This window comes from Lithobates pipiens, unplaced genomic scaffold (assembly GCF_037356315.1).
Source record: "Lithobates pipiens isolate NorthernLeopardFrog02 unplaced genomic scaffold, aLitPip1_a1.2 Scaffold_27, whole genome shotgun sequence".
Classification (NCBI taxonomy): domain Eukaryota; kingdom Metazoa; phylum Chordata; class Amphibia; order Anura; family Ranidae; genus Lithobates; species Lithobates pipiens.
In genome coordinates, this window is record NW_027507788.1 from 64,575,064 (window position 1) to 64,599,599 (window position 24,536).

At 44.0% G+C, this 24,536-nt stretch overlaps 1 protein-coding gene across 3 annotated transcripts in view; it reads left to right on the top strand.

The window, feature by feature from the left end:
• FLT3LG (fms related receptor tyrosine kinase 3 ligand) overlaps positions 1-24,536 on the top strand; it is a 601,019-nt gene that overhangs the window by 52,542 nt on the left and 523,941 nt on the right. The window contains exon 2 of one of the 3 annotated variants that reach the window (XM_077457020.1): positions 13,700-13,834. The exons of the other annotated variants lie outside the window; for them this stretch is intronic. The gene's annotated coding sequence lies outside the window, so the exon portion shown is untranslated. The remainder of the gene's footprint in view (positions 1-13,699; positions 13,835-24,536) is intronic. 3 annotated transcript variants of the gene reach the window in all.

The window sequence follows — 24,536 nt, forward strand, 5'->3', positions numbered from 1 at the left end:
GTCCGTCCCTGCACAGTGTGCGGAGACAGACCTGTCATCTCCCTGCTCAGCGGGGATCGGCGGAGTGATCCCCGCTGAGCAAACGGACATCCACGGGGCGGATCAGAACTGATCCGCCCCGTGTGAAAGGACCCTAATACTGTTCTTTTAAAAAAAAAATCTTGTCACTTTTATTCCTATTACAAGGAATGTAAACATCACTTGTAATAGAAAAAAAAGCATGACAGGACCTCTTAAATATGAGATCTGGGGTCAAAAAGACCTCAGATCTCATATTTACACTAAAATGCAATATATATATATATATATATATATATATATATATATATATATTTTTTTTTTTTTTTTTTTTTTAATTAAATGTAATAAAAAAAAAAAAAATTAGAAAAGTCCCTTTTTAAGGGCTATGGATGGAAGTGATGTTTTGATGTCACTTCCACCCTGCAATGGTCTTGAGACAGGTGGGGGCCATCTTCCACTCACACATCTCCATACCAAATCAGGGAGCAGACCAATTGCCTCTGCCACTACCAACAGCTCCAGTAAGTGGCGGAGAGCACCAGAGAGCGGCGGGAGAGCCCCTCTCCCACTGCCGATAAAAGTGATCTTGCTGCGAATCCACCACAGAGACCATTTTTATCTGAAATCAGACAGCTCACTGAAGAAGAGGGTTATGGTAGCTAACTGCTTCCATAACAAGGATATTTCTCTTCAAAGTTCCGGCGTATATCGGTGTGAGCTGGTATGAAAGTTGTTAACTTGACCCTTTCTCTGGGGCTTAGTCAGTCTTACAGATACACATTTCCAACATTAAAAGATGAAAATATATCTATTTCTTCACCAGGGTTCAGACAGCTAGAAAATCTCCTAAACAGTGCACGTTTAGGAGATATTCATTTTACTTACAGGTAAGCTTTTTCATAAGTTTACCTGTAGGTAAAAAAACAAAACAAAAAACTAAGTTTACTACCACTTTAAAAGAGAAGTATGGATTGCCTTTTTTTTTGCTTACATTTATTCTATGTGAGCTGCTGATATCTAAAAATATTTGTAAAGCAGAATACACATATGGATGTAACAGCACACAGGCATTCCATGCATTACTGGTATAGTAAAATGAAATAAAATCAGAGCTAACATTGTGAATGAATCCTTTTATTGACTATCTGGATTTTTATATGAGACAATGAAACCTTCCATTCACATCTACTTGTATTTTCATACTGAAGCCCAGAGCTCCTCAGACATGGACAGAGCTTTGCTCCCCCATAATTGGCGTATTACCTAGTACCCCTATAGCAATAATGTTCCCTTCATTGTAAATAGAGTATTACAGGATCACATGCCGTACAGTGCCATCACATACCGTGTAGAGTCATCACATGCCGTTCAGGGCCATCACATGCCGCGCAGAGTCATCACATGCCGTACAGTGCCATCACATACCATGTAGAGTCATCACATACCGTGTAGAGTCATCACATGCTGTACAGTGCCATCACATGCCGTTCAGGGCCATCACATGCCGCGCAGAGTCATGTGATGCAGTACAGTGCCATCACATGTCGTGTGTTGACATTACATGCCGCGCAGAGTCATCACATGCTGTACAGTGCCATCACATGCCATACAGTGCCATCACATGCCGTACAGAGTCATCACATGCCGTACAGTATCATTACATGTGGTATAGGGCCACCACATGCCGTGCAGAGCCAGCACATACTGTACAGAGTCATCACATGCTCTACAGTGCCATCACATGCTGTACAGTGCCATCACATGCCATACAGTGCCATCACATGCCGTGCAGAGTCATCACATGCTGTACAGTGCCATCACATGCCGTACAGAGTCATTACATGCCATACAGTGGCATCACATGTTGTGTAGTGTCATTACATGTTGTACAGTGCCATCAAATGCTGTACAGAGTCATCACATGCTATACAGTGTCATTGCATGTTGTATAGTGCCATCACATGCCTTGCAGAGCCAGCACATAGTGTACACAGTCATCACATGCTGTACAGTGCCATCACATGCCGTACAAAACCATCACATGCCTTGCAGTGTCATTACATGTTGTACAATGCCATCACGTACCGTACAGAATCATCACATGCCGTACAGTGTCATTACATGTTGTACAGTGCCATCACATGCTGTGCAGGGCCAGCACATACTGTACAGAGCATCACATGCCGTACAGAGTCATTACATGTTGTACAGTGCCGTCACATGCCTTACAGTGCCATCATATGCCTTACAAAGTCATCACATGCCGTGCAGTGTTATTACATGTTGTACAGTGCCATCACATGCCGTACAGTGCCATCACATGCTGTACAGAGTCATCACATACTGTACAGTGTCAATACATGTTGTACAGTGCCATCACATGCCATACAGTGTCATCGCATGACTTTCACATGTCGTTACATGTTACACATGAACCACTAGTGCTCCTTTTTCATGTCCATGTACAAAGGAAGGCATACTATCTTCGTTTTTTGATATTTTTTATAGGGACACTTTATTGACTTTCTTTGCACTTGTCATTTGTCCCTTTTGTGTCTCATCTTTGCACATGTAGATATGTATGTCCAGGGCTCAGATCTCAGTGGTGCATGTGCCACCTTTCAAAATGTCTGCGACATGGGGTCAATTTACTAAGCTTTACTGCATGTGGTAAATTATTGCACGTGGTACATAAAGTCCAATTCATAAAAAAACAAATGATGGGGGGGTGACCGGAAGTCGACGGGAGCGGACGTGCTGTGCCAGAGCTCCGACACAGCCGCCGCTTCATCCGCCAACATCGAGACGATCCGAGCGGGGAAAGAGCCCTGGACTCCCCCCGCTAAGTGCCAGAGCCCTCCTGCTCCATCCCGGGAGGTTTTTGTGGCTTTTCTCGGCCGATCGAGTCCCATCCGGGCTCGCGGCCTACTTTCGCCCGCCAGACCGCCGCCGCCATCTTGGGGCCTACCCTTTCCCTGGATCTCCATGCCATCCCGGGATTCCTGCAAGGAGGCTGAAGTCCCTCTCCGGCCACCGGGGATTGCGGCGACCGGCGGGGGTGACCTGAACCGCCCCTAAAGGCTCCGGCCGTGTTGAGGCCTACTGCGGAGCCTCTTCCACACGAGGCCGGCCGCCATCTTTAGGCCTCGGGCCTACTCGACCTAACTGCCTAGCCGAAGTGCTGGTGACTGTCGTGGAAGGGGGCTGCATCTACCCTCACCCCCCATCTGTTGTGCAACCTGCCAGAGGTCCCTGGAGGAGTCCGAGCTGCTCTCTCCCATTGTGCTAGCCTCCACCTGGACTCAAAGATACAAGAAGCAGTGCTCTGCCATCTTATCAGGTACTTTTTTGCTACCACCCCCTCCACCATCCCCCCCCCGTGCCCCTGTCCCCCCCCCCACGTACACCTGGGCTGACTGTTGTGCCCTTACCTCACCCCCCCCCCGGAGCTCCCTACATCTCCCTTGCCCCCCCCTTCCACTCCTGTGCCTACTGGCACAAGCCTATTGACTGCCAGAACATGTGAGCACCCCTTTGCTATGGCAACCATGTAATTTTGGGGCCATGCCCCCACCTCCGCCTTCCTGAGGCTCCCTCTCAGCAATTTTCAGCTTTACTACCTCCGGGAGCCGCATACTCACCCCCTCAGCCCGGCCGTGCACCCCATGGGGAAGATAGGAGATCAAAGAAAGTCCTACGCTTCTGTACTTCTCCCCCAAACCTCATCCACCATGGACCGTTATCTACATAAGTCCATCCCCTCCTCCCAAATGGAGGGAGACCCTGCATTAGACCCTTCAGCCCGCCATGAACCTGATTTGAACTGTCCGGACGCTCCCTCACCCATTCTTGACCAGGGGTCTCCTACTTTGCTGACAGCAGATGTCCTGGACGCTAAACTCCAATCCCTGCTGAAAGCTATCACTCACTCCATAACTCAGGAAATTGGGAAACTGGCCAGGGAGCTGAGGGGTGAGATTGACCTACTGGGCGGCCGCACGGACACCCTAGAGACTAAGTTTGATGAACTGGTCCAATATGTTCAAGTGTTAGAGGTTTCTCAACTCCAAACACATCAAGTAGACCTCGAGAATCGTGAACGCAGGCAGAACCTGCGGATTAGAGGCATTCCTGAAGTGGTGGAAGACAGGGATCTCCGTTCCTACCTTCTCAGCCTGTTTAATGTGGTGGCCCCCCAAATTCCAGATATTGATTGGCGACTGGACAGGGCCCATAGATCGCTGGCGCCTAAACCCCCTGCAGGCGCTAACCCGAGAGATGTGGTGGTTCGGTTCCACTACTTTGACAGTAAAGAAGCACTCACACTTGCCACTCGTAACCAATCTAAGCTGGACTTTAAAGGTGCCAAAATCCAAATCTTCAATGATCTCTCGCCAATCACCTTGGCTCGACGAAGAAGTCTGCGTCCCTTGACGCTTCATCTCCAAACCCACAAGGTTCCATACAGATGGGGTTTCCTCTTTCGCCTCTCAGTGACTCGAGAAGGCACTCAGTTCTCTCTTCGTGACCTGCATGAAAGCGACGCCTTCCTGCGTAGCCTTGGACTCCCTCCTCTCCCAGACGAGGAACCTACTCCACTTCCCTCTACACCTCGGCCGTCCGCACTTCCTGCCCGGATATGGACCCCAGTTCGACCAAAGCCTTCTAGATCCAACCTCACCCCTCAACGGAGACCTTCCTTCAAACCCCCGACTTGAGGGACACTGCATCGGAACAAGTCTGAGCTTACCTATCCCCTTAGATGGGGCTTTGTTGGATTCTCCATGGTGCAGTTTTCTGTTATTATGCCATGGCGGATCCCCCACACCTATTCCCCGACACCCATGGGGTGCACTGTTTATTGTTTAATGCTCTTTTTTTTCTTTTTTCCACTGTTTGCAACTTCAGTACATTGCTTTTTGTCTGTTATGTTATTATGCATCCTGTTGCTACGTTTGCTTTTGTAAGGTGGCTGAATAAATTTTTCCAGCTATGGAAGGCGTGAGGTGGCCTATGGGCTCCTCACCCCCCCTATACTAGGTGGTCTCCGTGACCCCTGTTTTGGTCCCGGGCTCGGACCTGGGCTTCCTGGAGGTTATGTTCCTCCGGGTTTCTCTACGGATGTCGTTTTTATTTTTGGTTTTTCTTTTTTTTTGTTGTTTCTTTTTTTTTTTTGTGGCTACTGCCCATGCAGTCTCCCCATAGGCTGCTTCCTTTTGCTGTTTTTTTTTTCTTAACGTTTTTGGTTTTTGTCTACAGCCTTTTTCCGGTGATTCACGTATTTTTGTGACACCGTTTATCTGTACACGAGTTTCTTCTGGGAAGTTCTTTTTTGTCAGGCCTCGGTCTCCTTTGGTTTCCTTGGTGACCGACTGCCACAATTCTCTAGATATATGTCAATGTCGATATTATTGCCGCACCACTATCTACCGAACTGTCAGGCTCTCCCTTTTTCTCTCCCCTGGTTTCTTCTTCTCCTTTTGCCTTCTCCTCCCTACTGCCTGGGACTCCACTTCCATTGACTGTTCTATGCTTCTCTCTCTGCTTTTTCACCTATCTCCTTTGATATGTCATTGAAGTTTTTTACCTGTAATGTGAAAGGTTTAAACTCTGTTCGGAAGAGGTGGTTGGCTCTGAAAGAGTTTAAAGCTTCTAAAGCGGACGTGATACTGATCCAGGAGACACACTTCCGTCCTGGGGGTTCCCTTAAATTTGCCAGCAAAGCGTTTCCGACCTCCTTTCTGGCTTCGGATCCGTCTGGCAAGGCGGGCGTGGCGATCCTGATTGGCCGCTCCTGCCTGTTGCGAATTCAATCTTCTTACCTGGACCCCCAGGGCAGATTTATTATTATGGATTGCATGTTTCAGTCTCAACCTGTCACGATCCTAAATGTATATGCTCCCAATTCTGGTCAAGTTCGCTTTCTCAATGCTGTTTTTGTCATGTTAGATAAGTATGCACACCCTTTCACAGTGATTGGTGGAGATTTTAATATGGTTATGTCCCCAGGTAAAGACAGACATGTTTTGTTCCCCACTAAAACCCCCTCCAATGCGGACACCCTTTCCAAATCGTTCCGAAGACTTATTAGGGCCCGACGTTTATTAGATATATGGCGAATTAAACATCCTACTCAGAAACACTATACTTTCTACTCCCACCCCCACAAACTCTTCTCTAGATTAGATCACTTTTTCATCTCCACACCCCTCTTGACAGCTGCAGTATCCTCAGAAATTAATCCTGTCCCATGGTCGGATCATTCCTCTGTCCATTTAGAACTCTCCCTATCCTCGGCCTTCCCCCGCTCCTGTCACTGGCGGCTAAATGAGACCCTCCTACGTAACCCTGAGACTAAAGCTCAACTGACCACATGTCTTAATGAGTATTTTGAGCTTAACACTGGCTCCGTCTCTGAGCCCTCGACACTGTGGGAGGCGCATAAACCTGTATTCAGGGGGCATTGTATTGCCATAAGCTCCCGACTCAAAAAAGACGCCACACACCAAAGAGCCTCGGCTCTTCTCAAGCTTCGCAAAGCTGAGGACCGTTTGTTCTCCTCTCCCACGGTGTCAGGGCTCCGGACTGTTGTCTACCTACGCAACTTCCTTAGATCACTTGATATGCAGAAGATAGACAAATCCCTCCTATGGTCAAAACAGAAGTTTTACGAGTACTCTAACAAACCCCACCGAATACTAGTAAACAAACTTAAACCTCGACCTTTCCAAGCCTATCCTGACTCCCTTAAGCAACCCGACGGTTCCTCCACTTACTGCCCTCTCACAATGTCTAAGACGTTTGGTAACTTCTACCATAAGCTGTATAACTGTCTACTCGCTGATGATCAATACACTTTCACCCAGGAGAAGTTTAACTCCTTCGTGGAATCACTGCCCCTCCCCCAGCTTTCCCCTGACCACCTCCCGTCTTTAAACTCTCCTATCTCACCTGAGGAGCTAGCTGCGGTTGTGGAACATCTTCCCACCCAAAAAGCTCCTGGCCCTGATGGCCTACCTTACTCCTACTACAAGACTTTTCTTCCATTGCTGAGTCCACACCTCCTTTCCCTATTCTCCTCCTTATTGAAAGGCACCATTCCTGACCCCCAGTTTCTCCATGCTCACGTATCTGTGATCCCGAAACCAGATAAAGACCCCTCCCTCCCAGACAATTACAGGCCTATTGCGCTGTTAAATTCCGATTACAAAATTTTCACCAAAATATTGGCAATCAGGTTGTCCCGTTTGTTACCGCAACTTATCCATAAAGACCAAGTCGGTTTTGTACTGGCTAGGCATGCGGGAGACAATACTAGACGTACTATAGATTTGATTGACTTACTAAACAAAACGAACCGCCCAGCTCTTATATTGAGCCTTGATGCCCAGAAGGCATTTGATCGACTCAGCTGGCCATTTATGTTTGCCACGCTCTCTCATTTTGACATTACAGGTCCCTTCGTCGCCGCCTTGAGGGCACTGTACTCCAGACACTCTTCGCAAGTCCAACTCTCCTCCTACCTATCGCCATCCTTCTCCCTTAGTAATGGCACTAGGCAGGGCTGTCCACTATCCCCCTTGCTCTTTATTCTCTGTTTGGAACCCCTGGCAGCGGCTATCCGTAACCACCCTGATATCCGTGGGGTGCAACTACGCCAAACAGAGTATAAATTGTCTCTATATGCTGACGATATTCTACTGACTTTAACCAGACCCCTCACCTCCCTTCCTTCCCTACATGCTCTCCTACACCAATTCAGCTCGATCTCTGGATATAAAATTAACACTACCAAGACGGAAGCTCTACCTATCCTTATTCCCCCCGCAGATCTTGCCTCTTTGCAGCGCAATTTCGCTTACCGTTGGTGTACGGCCTCCCTCAAATACCTAGGGGTTAATCTTATCTCTTCCTACTCAAGCCTGTATCATGCTAATTTCCCACCGCTCTTTCGGGACATCGACCGACTCTTGCGACAATGGGACTTGTATCCCATTTCCCTCTTGGGTCGCATCAATGTCCTGAAGATGTCCATCATGCCACGACTTTTATACCTATTTGAAACATTGCCGATCCCCATTCCCATGTCCCAACTCAAAGCGACTCAGAGGTCCTTCCTCAACTTTATCTGGCGCTATAAGGCCCACAGGATAGCTAGCTCCGTAGTGTTCACCCCCAGAGCTAGGGGGGGACTGGGGGCCCCAGACCTCCTTAAATATTATTATGCTACACACCTGAAAACGGTTATAATGTGGTCCCATAGAATGTCATCCAGTGTATGGTCTGACATTGAAATGAGCATTACCACCCCGGTCCACCCCTGCTCGCTGATTTGGGCAGAACTGGAAACCTCCATACATCAACTTAGGAACCTTTCTCTCAACCCCATGCTCTTTACACTCTCTATTTGGAAGAAATGTGCCCAACGTTTCTCCCTGGCCTCTCCATGCTCGCCATTATTAAACGTACTGTTCAACCCTGACATCCCGGACAGCCTGTCTTACACACGCATGCTCCCTTGGACGCGTGCGGGCGTTTTCCAACTCCGTAATTTGGTACATCCACTTACACATTCGCTCCTATCCTTCGCTGACATTCAACGTAAATTCCAGGTCCCCAAAGGTTTGTTCTATTCCTATCTTCAAATCAGACATTACTTTAGCTCCAAAAACCCAACCCTAACCTTGAATAACCCTACCCCTTTTGAACTTCTCTGCTCCCAAGGCCCAAACCAAACGGGACTCATCTCTGAGATCTACAAGTATTTACAGGCCTCTCCCTCTTTCTCTGGCCCGGATCACCTTTACATCCGTAAGTGGTCTCGGCTTCTATGCCAGTCCATTACCACCCCCCAGTGGCTGAAGATTTGGGAGACTGCCTCTAAATCGTCTCGCTGTGTAGAACAGAAAGAGACAATATATAAAATCCTAATGTTTTGGTACAGGACCCCACAGCTCCTACATAACTACGATCCTCGGGCTTCCCCACTCTGCTGGAGATGTCGGAAGGCTATTGGATCCCTTTTTCACATTTTCTGGGAATGTTCGCTCATTAAACCTTTCTGGTCCTCGGTCCATGTATATCTGCAAGAACTGTCCGACACCATTCTTCCTCTAACCCAATCCACTTTCTGTTAGGCTTACCCTTTCCTGATCTGCCTGCCAATGTTCAGAAACTTTTAGGCTATATTCTATTGGCAGCAAGACGGGCCATACCAGTCAGATGGCTGTCACAGTCCCCGCCAACACTCCCACAGATATTGCAAACACTGGAACAGACCCGCAGGATGGAGCACCTTACCGCTGTTATTCATGATACTTTGCCTAGGTTTTACAACCCCCCCCCATTCTTCCTCTAACCCAATCCACTTTCTGTTAGGCTTACCCTTTCCTGATCTGCCTGCCAATGTTCAGAAACTTTTAGGCTATATTCTATTGGCAGCAAGACGGGCCATACCAGTCAGATGGCTGTCACAGTCCCCGCCAACACTCCCACAGATATTGCAAACACTGGAACAGACCCGCAGGATGGAGCACCTTACCGCTGTTATTCATGATACTTTGCCTAGGTTTTACAACCCCCCCCCTGAAATTTATTTGATATCTTTTCCTACCCCCCCCCCCCTCGCCAGTATATGTTCTATTCCCGGGGACGCCTCGGTCTGGTATAGGCGCCTCCCCGGAAAGAGCGTACTCCAGATCCAGTGGTTGGCTATGCCTTCTTGCAGACATGTAGTTATCTGGCCTACCCACCCATTGGACCCTCTCCTGCACCCCCCCTCCTGACTCTTCCCCCCTGTTCCCCACGTTGCTAGATGCACTATTGCTTTAACTGAGCCTATGACTTGATATTGCCTGACCATTATACCACTGTGTTTATTTTCTGTTTATTTTCTGCTTATTTTTCTTTTCTTGCTCTTTGGCCTATGGCCTGTAACATTGTTGACACTGACAATCATTTGTTGTTATACTTCCCTCTGTAATTTCTCTCTGAAAATTTTCAATAAAAATACAATTGATAAAAAAAAAAAAAAAAAATGATTTTGCTGTAAAGAACAAAAATAAAAAAAGTGTGATATTTGACACCACCCTTTTGGTAACAGTAAGCAGTGTGGTACCAGATAGAGGGGCCTATTCAAACGCTCAGAAAAAAAAAAAAAAAATATATATATATTTATTTAAAGTAAACGTTGTTTACAAAAGTGCAACAATGGATTATGCCAACCATGAAAATGACTCCTGGTAAAAGTGACCTGTTGAAGTGGCCACTCTCATGCTCTGTACACAAGGCTGGACTTTCAGGCGGAAAATGTGCGATCGGATCCGATCGTGTGTGGGCTCCATCTGACTTTTTCTGTCGGAATTTCCGACACACAAAGTTTGAGAGCTGGATCTCAAATTTTCCGACAACAAAATCCGATTGCGTATAGACAAGTCCGATGCACAAAGTGCCACGCATGCACCGAATAAATTACGAGACGGAAGCGCTCAGTCTGGTAAAACTAGTTTTCGTAATGGATATAGCACATTCGTCACGCTGCAATGTTAAAAATTGTTTAATGCAGTGCATTCTCTTTTTCTTTATAATGCTAGAAGAATGAAGTTGTTTTGCTGCTCATATTCACACAGACTTCTCACAAACTTCTTTCTTTATTATTTCTCCTGATTTCATTAATATAATATTTTTATTCGTCACGTCTCCAGAATCATTTTTGATTTTTATGTTTTAATTATTAAAAAAAAATGTTGTGGCTGTTTTTTTTAATCAAGATCTCCTTTTTTTATTTTGGTGATCTCCGCAATTTTTTTTGTGTGTTTTGTGTGTCAATTTACCACAACACCATTATGATGTTTTTATTTTATTGGTTTATTTTTTAATCTGGAGGAGGTTGTTTGGTGTTGTGTCCCTTGTTAATTTGACTTTGTATTTTTGAAATGTACCTGCCTACCCACAAATAAACTGTCTTTTTTAAGTAAAACACATAGGCAAGCATTTCTTTAACAAAAAAAAACTTTATTAGGGGTCATAACCAAATAAAGAGGAAGGTAATGCTGGAGAAACTGCTGAAATTGGTGAAGCCTTTGGCCCTCAGGGCACACCAATTATTTAAAGGCAAACTTGATGGCCTGAGAAGTCCATATATAAGGGAGTACAATCTGGTGCATAAGTCCAAGAGATCAGGAACAGCGGCAGATGACAGATTTGTCCCCAGGCTGTGGTCATACAAAAGCCTGCATCTTTTGTCAGATCAGACTGAAACAAGGCCATCACTCGCTGGTCTTCCTTCCAGGCTGTGACTGTGGTATTGGAGATTTGGCAGAAGGAGGAGGAGGAGGATGGTCCAACTCACAGGTGGGTTTTGTTGGTGAATTGTCCCCTCAACCCCTTATTTAGTGTGATATAAATTAGTTCCTCACACAAGAGGTGTTGCCCCTCCTCCATTTTCTGCATTTTGCATGCAGTCAAGGAAGCAAAGGCCTCTTGAAGAGTGGGGGTGGTTTTGAGGGCCACAGAAGCCTCCCGAATCAGCCTGTGCTGACTCCTCCACATTCCTCCCATTCCTGGGCCTTTTGTTTGGAAGGCAGAGGGGAGGGACCTGGGATTCTGTGAGGCTCCTAGGCCTGCCCACCTCTTGGCTGCCACTAACCCCTGCCTCCTCCTGGCTGTCACATTCCACAACCACCTCATCGCTGCCACATTCCATGGCCTCCTCCTGGCTGAGGTCTTCCTGTGTATGAAAAAGGAACATACTTTTAGTTTTTGGTTCATCAATCACACACAATTTTCACCTCATGACTGTTGCAAATTGAATGTCAACAAATAGAAAACACTATCATTCTGACCCCAGCATTTTTCATTCTTGTCCCAGTTATTTTTGGCTACTATTGTCTATTGAAATGTAAAACACTTTATTAAATCAGCAATTAGTGATCAATAATCACATCAAGTTAACATCATTCATTTTTACAAAAAAAAACAATATGTAGAACAATACTATACCAGGCTCAAGCTGGGCTCCTCCACTTCTTCCTGGCTGGAAGTCCCAGGGTGGGCATCGGAAGCTTCAGCTGGGGTGGAACAAAGTGTGGAAGGAAGCATGGAAGGAAAGGTTGAGAGGGATTCCCAGATTTCAGTCTGGTCTAACAGAAAATGCAGTCTCTCACAGTACCACAGCCTGGGGACATAAACGTCATCTGCTGCAGCTGCTGATCTCATGGAATCCTGAACCTTCTTGCGCTCCCTCAGATATATACTCCTCAGGCCACCAATTTTGGCTTTTTAATAGGGGATTTTTGCCATGGGGACCACCGGCTTCACCAACACCAGCAGTTTCTCCAGTGCTGCCTGCCTCTTTAATTTATTATTGTAATGGGGGTGTTTCACCTGCCACAGACAGGGCAGCTCCCTGTAGTTGTCTATGAAAATTGCGAGAAAACTGTGGTCTTTGAACCCATCCATTTTCTCTGCAAGACACAACACAAGACAAACCCTAATGTCAGGCTAAACTCTCCTAATCTTAACCCAATACAGGCCTCAATCTATAAGCAGTATAGGCCACTGATGCTTCAAGTTTAAATTTAACCTTCTTTCTAATGATCGTCGCTTCCATTACTCCGTCCTCTGCTCACAGATCGTACGTACGACACACGCGTGTTAAGTTTTATATACACTGCGCATGCGTGAAACTCCACCCACCCCTGATGTTCTTTCTAGTTTATTCCCCGCCCCTTCTTTTTTGGCGCAGTGGGGAGAGCACATGGCGGAGACACAGCAGGTGCGTGCTAATTACAGCAACGAGGAGGACGAGGAAAGCCCGGAGCCAGAAACGTCCCGATCCTGGAGGAGAAGATTTAAGGTCTAAAATATGTTCTTTGTAGAGATGGTGGAGATGGTGGACATCTTGAAGAGGGCCGACTATGATGGGAAGTATGGACCTTACCAAAACCCAAATGTGAGAAAGGGCAAGATCATGGCTAAAGTTGTGAAGAGTCTGCAGAAGAATTTTGGGGTACGACGATCCAAGGTTCAACTGAGGAAACGCTGGTCAGACCTGAAACTGAGGGAGCATGATCAGTACAAAAAGATTAAGCGAGTTCTTAAAAAAAGTAAGTAGTTGTCCTGTGTTCATATTATTATTATTACTTGCATACTACTCCACGTGCTTTTCTTTACTGTTGTACAGTTTAAAATGGCCATTTTCACGTTCATAGGTTCAATCGGTCATAGGAAACATAGTTCGTTTGGCCACTAAAATACGATGCTTGGTGAAGTTGCAGTTAGCTACATTTGTTCAGGCCTATTTCTAGTCAAAGAAGTTTGTTGTCTAGATGGGTTTGTAACTAGAATGAAGTGCAAACTTGATTCAGTGTAAAAGAGAGGACACTCAGCAGCTGTTTGCACATCTGGACTCAGGAGCACTAGTGTGGGACACCCTAACACCCTTTTTATTAGAATGTCCCACACACGTGCTCCAGTAGATTCTATAGGGGTGTCTCCATCTGTGAAACTTTCACAAAACAGGTAAGTATTCCAGCTTTAGAAAGTGTAAAAAATAATGTTTTCAGCTTTGAACTCTGCCAAATAAGACAATTGTACAATACTTCCAAGCAATGTTTCATATTCCTATTTCTGCCCTCAAATGTCGGGTGCTAAGTATTCCTTTTTTACATTCTCATAGGGGAGAGAAGACTGTGGACATCTGAGAACACCAGGGACCCCACACCTCCCGAAGAAGGGGAAATACCAACACCAGAAGCAGAGGAGGAGGAGGAAGGAGAGGTTGTTGAAATTGGTGAACTTGGCACTACAACAGGTGAGTGTCTGAGACCATAGCTTCAGGTAATAGATGCATGCCTGCATTTTTATAATACATGGTGTGTTTTTTTGTTTATTTTTATGTCGTGGAAGACGAATGTCATTTTTCCGGTGAAAGTGCCCAGATCCTCATTGGGGATTTAATGGGGTGCAAACACGATTTAGACAATCTCAAGAAAAACATCAATGATGTTCAACAAAAAATGAAGAACATCATTGATGTTTTAGGGAGAATCTAAAACACACAAAACTAGCTAGCATTAATTTGAGATTTTAAAATCCAGTTTTATTTTTTTTCAAAAGCCAAATTTGGAAGATGCACACAGTGTGTCACATGTGCTATCTCCCATCATTGGGGATCAATGTACGCGTTTTGTGGGTTTAACCCCTTCCTCGCTACTAAAGTGGCTGAGATGAAGGGGTTGCACCCCCAAAACATGTACATTGATCCCCCATGATGGGAGATAGCACATGTTGACATTAAGCATGGGATCAGGAGGAAAATGCTCAGTTTGAATCACAATTTGTGTGCATCTTCCAAATTTGACTTTTACAGGGGTGACACCCCATCTGATGAAGGCAATATCAACACAGTTTGGACATACTAATGTATGATATTGTCTTCACTTTTCAAAGTTGAACTTTGTAAGTTCCTGAGTTGTGTATGTTTATGCTTTGAAACATGCCTGTTTTAACAAAAATGGCTAGTTATATTAATGTTACCAAATATGTTGGTTTGTTGAAAAACCTTTTTATAAACGCACATGTGAATGTGCTTTGAGCAAAAAGTTTTATTATCATCAACAATGTGTGGTTTCTTCTTTCAATGCTCAAAAGCAGGTTTTGTAGTAAAGTTGGTGTTTTCTGTGGCAATGGGGGTTATTTACTAAAGGCAAATCCACTTTGCACAAGTGCAGGTTGAAGTGCACTTTTGCAGTGCACTTGTAGTGCAAAGTGTATTTGCCTTTAGTAAATAACACCCACAGTGCTCTTTAATTTGCCCCAATCACGCCATTTTCATGACTCCACACATTTCTGTCATGGTGCTGAAAATGTTGAATATTTTTGTCAGTAATGCACTACATACATTAACAACATAAACAAGGTGTGTTTGCAGCAGACCCACAACATAATAATAATATTATCTGAAGAAGAGACCTCATGTGTCAAAGAAATTTGGTTTGCACTGTTGAAGAAAAAGGCCCAAAAAAAAAAAACCTAGGAGAAAGCTAAAAGAAACCCAAGCAATAAATGAAAACAAATATTATTCCAGTTTCAAATATAAATGTATTTAAAAATGTCTCAGACATTGTCTGGCATATCAATGGCCCCCTAACCGCAAAGTACTCCATGTATCTGCTTCTGACCTTGTGGGCACTTGGGGGGGGGGGGGGGGCAAGCCAGGACAGCCAGCTTCAAGTGCCATCAGATTTGAAAGTTCTGGGAAGTCAGCCTCAGGCCCAACTGAGGCCACATAGTTTGGTGAATTTTTTCTTAGAAAATTGTGCAAAATGCAGCAGACAAGCACTATATGGTTCAGTTTATATTCCGCCATGTGGATCGGTGTCAAAAATAGGCGGAACCGGTTGGCCAGTATCTCAAAAGTGTTCTACACTACTCTTCTGGTTCTGACCAGTCAGTAATTAAAAACCCTCTGGTCCGGGGTGAGGGTCCTCATAGGGAATGACCACATAACATGGTCCCCCAGCGCAAAGGCTTCATCTGCAACGAAGACCAAGGGGAGTCCTTCCACTTTGTCTTCTGGAGGTGGTAAGCCCAAGCTTGCATTCTGGAGAACCCAGTAGAACTCCGTCTGGGCGATCACTCCACCATCCGACATCCAGACATTTTTCCCCACGTCCAACTCGTAAATAGCTGACACCACTGCCAACATCACTATACTATTATACCCCTTGTAATTATAATAGTACGACCCCGGGTGGGACAATGTGGACGTGTTTCCTATCAATTGCACCTCCACAATTGGGAAAGTCCCAATGGGTGGCAAAGTGGGAGGCCACAGTCTGCAATTCCTGGGGCGTTGAAGGAAACTGTGGAGTCAAACAAGAAAAAATAAATTAATTTTGCACATAAACATTGCAAGCAGATTAGACACAAACATTTTTGGCCAACATAAGTATAACATTTATTGAAATGAGTATTTAAAAAACAAACGTATAAGGCTTATCAGATTCCTCACCCAATCTGATGGCCCATTGCAAAAATTTAGGGGGGAGATGTTTTGGACAGTTAACCCTCTCCACTTCATTGAGAGCTAAATGCATAAATAATGTGTGTTAACTTTGGCCAGCCCCTCCTTACTTACACTATTGGCAGCCCACTGGACAGGTAAGACATGTCATAATAAAAAAAAAAAAAAATGCACACTGAACAAATGGAAGCACATTTTATATTCTGCTATTACCTATCAAGATAATAATATGAGAAAAACTTCAAACAGTACTATTTGAAAGTATTCAGGCAGGCCCTTGCACTACATGCTTTGGTGAATTCATCCATAAATCTGACCACAAAAGAGGTAGGTATAGTGTGTATGGGTTGCCAAATTCAACAGATAGAGGATTGCTATCAGCTGACTTAGCGGTTGGGTGAAGAGAGGGTTCCAAATGAGTTTGGGCCACCAAAAAAACTCTCTGTATGAATTTAAGGACTCACATAACATTTTTACACATAGGGGGTGTTTAGTGGAAAGCAATACTATGGAACTGACAAAATAGGTTGCTAAGTGACTAGGCTATAGGTGTATATGGGCCCAGGAGAGCATGCTGGGGAGGTTAATGAAGGGAAATATGCATGAAGGACAAAAAAGGAACATTAAAAGCTTCCAGCATGCATGAGGACCAAGGGGCACAGAATATTACAATCATTAAAAAAGATCACCAACAACAACTTGAAAACTGCCTCAAATCAATAGAGAACTGGATGACCACCAACTCCCTCCAGCTGAACCAATCAAAGACAGAGCTTCTTATCTTACACCCAAATCATAAGCCCGCAACCAAAACCTCCTGGTCTCCACCAACCGTCTTTGGGCAGACTATCTCCCCAAAGACCAAAGCGAAGAGTCTCGGGGGTTATTTTACACGCACAAATGTCAATGGATGCGCAAATAGGATCTGTAGTCAGTCGATCTCACCATCTGCTGCGCATGCTTCACAGACTCATCCCTTTTATCCCAAAGAATGACAAAGCAGTGGTAGTTGGAACAATCATTAATTCACGACTGGACTACGCAAACTCACTTTACATAGGATTACCACAATATCAACTTGCGCGATTACAACTGATCCAAAACATGGCGGCAAGGCTGATAACAGGAAAAAAACCCTGGGAATCCATTTCTCCTTCACTGAGGAGCTTACATTGGCTAACCGTAAAAAATCGGATCACGTTCAAGACCCTTTGCCTCACCCACAAATGCGTGCATAGAGAAGCTCCGCAATACCTAATGGAGAAAATAAATCATTACACACCAAACCGCAGTCTTCGATCAGCCAACAAAAACCTCCTCCTCGTGCCCAAAGCCCGGTATAAATCCAAGGGTGATCGGAGATTCGCTGTCCAAGGGCCTCGGCTATGGAATGCTCTACCAATCAACATCCGCCTGGAAGAAAATCACCTGGCTTTTAGGAAAAAACTCAAGACCTTCCTCTTTTAGCAGATGATCAAAGCTCGCCACAGCGCCTAGAGGCGATTCAGTTCGCATTGTGCGCTATACAAGTATTTCATTCATTCATTCATTCATGGTAATTAGGGAATGATGAAAGAAATACAATACATTAGCAAACATTAAATACATATAATGTGATGTTAAAGGAGAAAAGTTACCTTAATATAGTCCTTCTACAGGACCTGAATAATGGAAGAACTGGTCTCTGGAATAATGATCCCCAGAGCCTGGGGGGAGATGCCTGTGGAGAACTTGAGGTCTTGCAGGCTTCTCCCAGTCGTCAAGTACCGCAACAAAGCGACTAGCTTCTTCTCCGGAGTGATGGCTTGCCGCAGGCAGGTATCCTGCCTGCTGATATAAGGGGGCATCAAAGCCAACAGATGGTGAAAAACGGGGTCCGTCATCCTGAGATGATTCCTGAAATCATCAGGATTCTCACAAAGCAAAGGCATGTGCGAGAATTGGTCATGCTGGAGCAACAAATTCTTCATCCATGAACTCCTCCCCACCCTGTTCATGGACTGGGCTTGTGTCGAAGCTAGAAGCCCAACACTAAGCCCCTGCACAGCACGAACTCTATGACGATTATGGAAGGACTAACAGAAAGCACCGAAAAACATAATAAATAGCACGCACTGACAAACAAATGCAAACTGATTACATGCACTGAAAAGATACAAACCCCACAAGCACAAACTGAAGAGCAGTAACGATCTGAAGCACAAGTCTGAAAATCGCGAATCGTCTCTAACCGAACTTCTACTAACACGTTCGATGACGATTGGAAATTCCGACAACTTTGTGCGATCGTGTGTATGCAAGACAAGTTTGAGCCAACATCCGTCGGAAAAAATTCAATGGATTTTGTTGTCGGAATGTCTGATCGTGTGTACAGGGCATTTATAGTTTTGGTTATATACACTATTACAGCAAGTTAAACTTGGATAGGAACATGAAAAATAAATGAAATTGTTTAAAAAAGTTATAAAAAAAAATAGTCAAGTTTTCTTTAGTTTCCACAATATAAACATAGGCAGCAGCACAGAATACAAATAAAGATTACTGTAAAAAATTTTGGATTAAAAAAATGTTTTCTGCAAAAGAAAAATAACAAACATGTTAAAACGCTATTATAAGAAAATGATTTTAAACAACACTTAACCACGGCCACGTGTGATAAATTACCACATGAAAAAATGCAGCATTCGTTATTTAACACTAAATTCTTAGTGAATTAAACTTTCACAACTTATTTACTGCATGCGCTATTTTACAGCATTTTACTTTCTTTTATTTAACCCCAATGTTCTCTATGAGAAAGCATTAGTGTTACAAAAGGCATTAGGTGTTGGGCACTGACATGGGGGACATGTTCTGATGTAAAAAAAAAAAATAATAATAATGTCTTTTAATGCGGCTGTGGGGGCAACAATGAAATACCGTATTTATCGGCGTATAACACGCACCCGAAGTTTAGGAGGGAATTTTAAGGAAAAAAACTTACATTTAAATGCCCATCAATGCAGCAATGTGTTATGTTCATCATAGGGCAGGACTGTGAGCGGAGCCGAGAGGAGCCGAGTACACTTAGTTATGTGTATTTCGGCGGCCCTCCCTCCTCCACTCACAATCAGCGGGGATCGCCAGGGATCGGCGTATATAACACGCACCCACAATTTTCCCTGATTTTAAGGGGAAAAAAAGTGTGTGTTATACGCTGATAAATATGGTACACAAACCCTTTAAATAACGTGCTTAGGGATTCTTACACATGGTGATATGGAACAGTACAATTTGGCAATGTACTGCACATATTTTGCTGGAGAATATACTTTTGTTTTAAAATGAGCTTGGCTTACACACTACATCGCTGCTGGCCATTTTTAACAAGGGAAACTGATTTGTTTGGATTCTGTTATGGTTATATGCCTGATCTTTACCTTTCCAATGTAAGTGCATTACTTTTTAATAAACTGGAAGTTGATACATTATCACACTGTGGAGTTTTTTGTTCCATATATACTCTGGCATTGTGGTCCATTGATGGTCATTTGATATCACTTCCTGATCTGTTGAGTGCCTTCCAGTATACCAACTGCGGTCACTCGAGTGAACATTTGGGCTTCCCTTCAGTGGATCATAGATCCAATTAAGCGCTGTATGACCTCTCTGAGTAAGGGGGGTTGCTGGCTTTCTGGTAAGCCTCCATTTTAGCTTTTTGGTGATGGGTTTTACACCGCTGGGTATTTAATCATCTTTTACAACGCACTTACTTCTATGGATTCCTCACATGGACTTTAGTTTCATATGAACTTTTTCTTACACTTCTTTTTATATATATAACACTGTTACATATGTTTGAGACATATTTTAGTCCCTTTATTTTTTTATTTGTCATGCACAATTGATGACATTATTTGCACCTTAATCAGAATTTGTGATTCATGGTTTTTAATAGAATTTTTCATTAATGGCATTACTGTGTTAATACACAGACTGCACGTTATTTGTTTTAGCACTGCACTCTATTTTTATATCGCTATTGTGCCTGGAATCTAGGTTATAGTTAATAGCTGCTGTTTGTTTTAGTTCCCAGCACAGATATATTTTCACAATGTTTGCTACACAAAGCAGCACCTCCCCAATCTGAGTAATTTAAGTTTGAATAAGAAAAGGTGTTTTAAAGTGTAACTTTACCAATAAAAACTTGATGAAAATAATTTTATTTAAAAAGGAACAAACATTCCAAATTAATAGTTATTCTTCCAAAATTAGTGTGTGCTGTAGTTTGCCTCCAGCATTGTTCTTCTTTCTTCTTGCTAGAGGCTGACATTTTGCTGAAGCCCAGAGGCACAGTGCCTAAAAATAGAGACCAACTAAGCATATGTAGGAGCAGGGTAAGACAGTGTTTAGCTTGCACATGACTGGATGATAAAATCAGCAGAGCTTCCACTCATTTCAGATCTATCCCTTAGATTTAGAGCGACTGCACTTCCAAGTGCACTTGCAGTGCAAAGTGGATTTGCCTTTTCGTAAATAAACCCCATGGTCTGGGATATGACAAAAAAAAAGGTCTTTTGGTTTCACCATTGTAGAACGCATCGTATTCACATTTCATAATTTATACAATGCCCACTGATTGGCATGTTACAGAAAATTTGGTTTAAATATGCGACCATTAGATCGGGCATCCAAAACGAATTTACAAAAATCACACTTGTGACAGGGTCTTGTGCCTTTTTTAGATTCACTCGGAGCCATTACATGAGGAGTGTAATGACTACGTACAACACTATCTCTAAGGGATCTGGGTCTGAGAACTTTTGAAATAGATCCTCCATCTGATAGTCAGGGTCCCTGGCCTGGATATTATGGAGAGGGAAGCCAGGCTGCCTCCCTAGTGTTAGGCCCCAGGGGGGAGAGGGTGTAATCCGCCATGGTGCATCCAATGAGGGACTCTGTGTAGGCAGGGAAGGGGGTGACAGCATGCTGGTATCCCATCTGTACCCCTGGAATGAAGTGCTGGGTCACTGGGGTGGCTCTGACCTGTAATCCGTGTGTCCTGCTGTGCTGGGAACGTGGAGCTGTGGCTGTGCTGCGGCAGCCATTTTGGAAATTTCTTCAATCGGCCATCTTCGGAGCTCCGCACATGCGCCTGTACTATTTCATTTTTGTACCTCTCCACCTTTCATTTCAATCTACCCTTCTTTATGTGATTCCAGTACGTGTTGCCCATCCCGTGCCTAATTCACTATTATAACTTATCCTCTTCCTTTAATGACATCAATCATCTCTCCAATGTGCCTCCCAAAGGAGGAAAAAAGAAACAGCAAAAAAAAACCACAAAAAAAAACACCTCCTCCCAATTTCCCCCCACCAGATGCATCTCACAGATTATCCGTTCCATAGCGCAGTATTGGCCCCAAAAAGGGTTTAATCCACACCTATTTGTGAGGAGTAATACAGCCATCCTGCCCATGTATCTTTACATTCTGATTATTCATATGTATCCATCTGCTTCAATTATTTTTTCTACCTCCTTTTCCAATCCATTATAGTGGGACATCCAGACTGTTTCCAAAATCTTGGTATCAATATTGTGGCTGCATTTAGCAAATGGGGAGTAACGCTTCTCTTATAAAACCTAGCAGATGATGGCAACCCATGAAAAAGAAAATCTAATAGAGTGTAATTTTCTTAATCCAAGGGGCTATCGCCTCCCAGAAAACTTTAATCTTTGGGCAATGCCACCATAAATGCAGAATTGAACCCCTTTGGTTACATACCCTCCAGCAGTTAACATCCGCCGATGGATATATCTGAGCCAATCGAACCGGTGTACAATAGCATCTTATCAGGAACTTATAAAACATTTCCTGTATATGAGAACTTATTGAATTATGGTGTGTCACTCCCATCAGCCTTTAAATTTGCTTTGATGTAAAATTATAGCCCAGTTCTCTTTCCCATTCTTGAATATAATAGGGAGTTGTCATATTTTGAGCTCACAGAACCAGCCTATACATTCGAGACAACATATGACCCGGCTCTGATAAGTTAACACACCATTCCTCAAAAGTAGTAAGCGGGTTCGCTAGCCTAATCTGGTGCTTCCACTTATTGAACAAGTCTGTCAGTTGACGGTATTTCCATACAGCCATTGGTACTTCCCCCAGTATTCAAACCAAATCCACCAATGGAACCAATTACCCTTCCAGTACACTCCCCAGCGATCTAAACTCCCTTTCTCCTCTCCGGGGGAAAAACAGGGAAATTATTCCAATGGTGTTATAGGGGATATGGGGGGGGGGGGACTTTCCCGTACTGTTCATTCAATCCCGAATGGATAGTGTTGTCTTCATCAGTGGTGATTCATATTCCGACAACCCCCTATATGAAACCGGAATCCAGGGGGCTCCGGCCAAGTTCCTACCAGCTAATGTTTTCTCCAAGGGCACCCACATTTTACTAGCATAGTCATGGCACCACTTCATTATATGAACCAAAGCCATGGCGCTATAAAAAAACGCTATATCCGGGAGTCCCACCCCACTGTCCCATTTTGGTCTCCTCAAAATCTCGTGTGCCAACCTGGGATGTTTATCTCCCCACACAAAGGTCATAAAAGCCCTTTGTATTTGTTTAAAGAATGTCTGTGGGAGTGTTATGGGTACGGTATGTAAAACGCAAAGGAGCCTGGGAATTACACTAATTTTAAGCGTGTTTACCCTGCCAAACCATGTCAGAGTATGACTTCTCCATTTTTGCAAGACTTTTATTATGGATACCATCAAGGGTCTTTAGTTTAAATCATATAGGCGTTTTATATCTGAAGAGATATAAATCCCTAAATAGACTATAGAATCAAGGCGCTAAACAAAAGGAAAAGATTGTTGCAAGGTGGTCTGCGAGGGGATTTTCACTGAAAATCCCCTTGTTGACGTTAGATTTATCCCCGAACAGCCAAAGTCCGACTCTACTAAGTCCCTGCAGCCCCAACAGTCCCCTGCAAACACTACACCCATGGAGTATACAACAATCTGAGCTGGATTGTATGGCTGGAGACAACCTATTGTTTAGTATATGAAGGGAACGATTGTATTCGAAATTTCCCTGGAAAGTTCATCATTGAAAATCCTCGTAAATCGCATAAGCCTGTGTGATCCTTCGAATATATATTCGTTTGGATCCAATATATCTGGTAATCCTGCATCGTGATTGGTGGTGGGATTGTCACGTGGTTCATACACGTCTTTTTTCACCAAAAGAAGTTGGATGGTGTTGTGTCTTTTCCATACATGTGGGATTGAATTACTATTCACGAGAGACTTTATTTTGGACTTCTTTGCATCATTTTTATTTTGTATCCACATATTTTTACATGCACGGATTTGTGCTATTTGCACTGGAATTTAATATTTATCTCGGGTATCTATGTAATACTTTGAGGTGGCAGTTATAGTCACTTGGTTTGAATAATTTCTAGCGCTACACTATTATACTGTATTTATATGGCTGCTTTCATGATGGCTTCTTTCACTGGATATCTATGTAGTATACAAATTACATCTCTTGTTTTTTCTGCATTTTGGGGGGTAGGGGCAAGGGCACGATGGCCTCTGTCTATTTCAATCAGATGGCCCCAGAATTAACTGGACCAGACTGATCACCTTTGAAAGCAATTCAAAATGTTTTATTTCAGGCAGGCCCTTCTATTTTCCTAATTATCCATTTGATCTAACAGAGAATTCAACAAGTCCTTGTGATGTTTTGTCATATCTTGGATATCAGCCACTCCTTGTCTAATATCATTCTGGCCCATCTCAATTTCCTCTACTCTGTGTCCTAGTGTCCCTATTTCCTCCCTTAACCCCTCCACAGCCTTTTTGCAGGATGATTCCAAAGTGGTTATAAGTAATTGAATGTCTTTCTTTATTGGAACTGCTCTCAAATGTTCTAAGTCCCAATCCACTAATAACTCTGATTGAGATGCACTTAGTTCAGTATTAAGATCACCATGCAAAGGATTAACACACTGCACCTTCTCTGTAGAGGCTGTCTCTGAATTCGTCACAAGTCTTTGCTGATTTTTGCTAATTCACTGCTGGGTTTTGTAATACCGCAACTTTAACGTACAAGGATTTAACCGTCCCTCCTGGGATTCCTTACACCTCCTGGAGGCTCAGGTCCCCTGCAATACACTTCCCCTCCGGACCCTCATTCCACCAGCATAAACTGAGGTATCTCTCCCTTCTCCTGGGAGATCCCTTTCCAGGGGTGTAAAGCTCTTCTTTGGGCTCAGAGGTATTTGGCCATTGCCATGTGCTGCAACACCCCTTCCAAAGCCTGTTACTCCACGGCCCTGTACGGAGGGATTGCATCTGTCCTTCCCCAACCTCCCCTCATTTCAGAGGAGCTTAACTTCCTTTCCTCCTGGACCGGGGCTCTTTTAATTGCACTCCCAGGACCCGCACTCTGCGGCAAGAGGTAAACTCTAAGCCTGTGTCAT